This window comes from Pangasianodon hypophthalmus, chromosome 27 (genome assembly GCF_027358585.1).
Source record: "Pangasianodon hypophthalmus isolate fPanHyp1 chromosome 27, fPanHyp1.pri, whole genome shotgun sequence".
Classification (NCBI taxonomy): domain Eukaryota; kingdom Metazoa; phylum Chordata; class Actinopteri; order Siluriformes; family Pangasiidae; genus Pangasianodon; species Pangasianodon hypophthalmus.
The window spans coordinates 14042792-14045915 of NC_069736.1; the positions used below are offsets into that span (position 1 = coordinate 14042792).

The 3124-nt window shown below is 40.4% G+C and overlaps 1 non-coding gene across 1 annotated transcript; it reads right to left on the reverse strand.

Annotated features, from left to right (window-relative positions):
• Positions 1 to 1187: 1187 nt before the first annotated feature.
• On the reverse strand, positions 1188 to 1321 carry LOC113531684 (small nucleolar RNA SNORA18). The gene has a single exon (XR_003403286.1). It is a non-coding gene; the product is annotated as a small nucleolar RNA SNORA18 (small nucleolar RNA).
• Between the last annotated feature and the right edge of the window lie 1803 nt (positions 1322 to 3124).

Consider the following 3124-nt stretch of genomic DNA (forward strand, 5'->3'; position numbering starts at 1 on the left):
GAAAACATTTAGTCAAAATGCTCACTGGAGAAATAAATCTCGAAATACAACCACATTACGATCTTATGATAACTGCTGGCTTTTTCTCACTAACCTCAAATGAGTCACGACTGTGCATGCTTCTTGTTAACCATCGAGAGTTCGCCAGTATTTCTTAACATATTGGAACACACATCCTAGCTTTGCATCACATCAGCACAAGGCAGCAAATCCCTCACAATACCCGATATTTATGGCTGGTTTAATTGAGTGAAATGCTCGATCAGTAGAGTACAGTTATTTGCTTACTGAAGCGACACAGGAAGTAGGTGTGAAAAAAGGATGGAAGGATGATGTGTGTACTTACCCGTCATTAAGCGGCGCCATTAGCATCATTAGCGTCATTGAGGGTCTCTCAGCATTCCTACAGAACAGAAATTTCAATTTAATTCAACTGCATGTGATCAAAACAAATCTAGGCTTTTAAATCTTCTAGCGTGGCGTGTCTCGGCACCATCCGGGACCCAACGCGCGAAGGCTATGAGGTCCATGGCGGAAGGTATTCGAGTTGCTCTTGCACTGCCATTTGAACAATCCAGTCAGATATACAACTGGATGCAGATACCACACAGTGCTGGAACTAAACACAGCCCGTAGTTCATATGGAAATGCAGGCACAACAACTCACCGGTGCTGGGACGAGAGCGCCCTCGTGTGGACACCACAGCTGCAACAAGAACAGCGAGCACAGTGTGTTACAACAACTTTTACTCTCGAACACTAAAGTTTCCCAATATTTACATATCCAAATGAATGTATATCCATTAGAGGCAAGTAATTTGCCTGGACGCAGGAAAAGGGCTCTGAACACATTTATGCTATTTCTATTACGCTCATTTTTAATTCAGCACGGGTTCCACAACCGACTTCATCTAAATGCTTCACTTCCAGCTCCTTAATTAAGAATCTAAAACGGTAACACAGTAGGGCTACACCTTTTGTTATACCTTATGTAATGTTCATATAGAGTGAAAAAGCTGTTAGTGATTCAAAGCCTACAGCTTTAAATACATAATGCACTGATTAATATTAATTGAAATGGTCTATAACCTGTGAAAGCCAAATATAAGGGACAAGAAAATATTAATGCAGATATAAAATGGATTCCCATTGCATTCATCCTCATGTTACAAGTGCACAGTGTAAACGTTTGTCCTGCAGCGTTTGCCCACAGAGTTAATGGCAGTAACACTATGGGTAAAGCTATACTACAGCGTTCATCTTTGAGGCATTTCCAACGACACGGCTCTACTGTGAGGGGCCAGTCGGGATAGACCTCAGGAATACATGGGGGAGGGGAAGAGGAGGAGAAAAACTACAGCTTAGTTACCGGCGGAAGATCAGCATGAACGTCTTCCTGAAGGTGGCAGGCCTGCGTCACGTAGACGGATCTAGAAAACAATACTGCGATAAGCAAGCAGTTTCTAAACATCTGTTAAAGCTTCCTTTATGGAAAAAGAAAAGAAAAAAAAAAAAAAAAGGAACGAGGTGTTCAGAGAGGCTAATTTCTTTCATGGGCATAAGAGCAGTTGAACATTAAAAAGCCAATCATCATGACAAGAAAATCTTAAAAAAAACATATATATACATACATATAAAAAGTGAGTTTTACCTCAAGTTCAGCCTCTATCCAAAACCTGAAGAAACAAAACAAAAAGGTCAGTACAGGTTTGAATTAATCCAGGGTTTAATAAGCAAGATGTCCATTCCCGTAAGTAGCACTGCTATCATTTGAGCACAGCAGTGAGTTGCAAGAGAACAGAGTTGTACTCTTTGCACTGTACTAGTTCCTAAGCCCACCATCACTAGGCCGTGACTAGGACTGTGCATGTCGATAAATCTAGTAGGAGAAATGAATTACTTGCCATTTTGAAGCTCCAGTGATCCAGGAAAGCATGCACATCCAGGCATCCTGGAGAGACAGAGAGAGAGAGAGAGAGAGAGAGAGAGAGAGAGAGAGGAGGGGGGGGGGTGTAAATATATACACATTTGATGATGTTTCAATGATCAGAGAAGAGCAGGATGATGGTAGAGATATCCCAGGCCTCATTGTCACCTCAGCAATCAGTGGTGCAGAGATGAAAGCAAACCTGGACATTATGTAGCCATGCAACCTGTGGAACTGATCCATGACACAGGAGAAATTCCAGTTTATGGATGATTTAACATGGCTTTTATACAGGAGAGGAAAAAGAGCTACAGCGCATGCGCACGAACATGAACGTGCACGTGCAACATGGCGCTGCCTGACTAGCTTAGCTAATCAACTCCAAATCATATCAGATGTTTGAGAAACGCGCCATAGTGCTCATGAATAGAAAAAAACAACACAAGATATGATGATACCAAGATTTAAAGAGTTCCTGCAAAGTTCATTCCGACCTAATTAATTTATACTCCAAGCTGTTTAGCATCAGCACGTGGCGCAGGTTTATATACAAAAATATCATAGTAGTGCCTTAAATATGTCGTTAAAACTGCTCCTACATGAGACATGTTATCTAAACAGAGCTTACAGCCTCAGAATATAGTGAGTTAAACGCTAAAACATAGATATTTACCCACTTAAAGGCGCCATGTCCATGGCAGTCAGGCACAGATCACAGCCAGCCGAAAGAAAGAGACCGGAAGAGCTTCAGCCTAAAGAGTATATTATACACCGGCACTATCTCCCACCCACTTCCAGAGAAACTCCGCCCCCTGTATTAGGCTCTTGCTTCGTGATTGGCTAGTAGGTCATACTCCTAAACAAGACACTGACAGTATCCAATAGGAGAGCACTTATTGAACACGAGCTGACAACTAATGTAGCAAAGGGGGCGGGATTTATCGGACAAATAGGCGGTAAAATAGGTCGCTAGAAAACTTTACGACAGGGTTTTACGACAGTTTCAATCAAGCTAGTTTATGAAGAAAGAGCACATTAATTTGAAAAACGAAACAAAACAAAATTAATAAAATATTAATAAAATAATAAGTTATATATATAATTTATTATTTTATTCATATTTTATCCATATATATTTTCCTACTCAAACTGTTATTTGGATGATTGTGTTTATTTTTATTTGATTTATTATTCTTT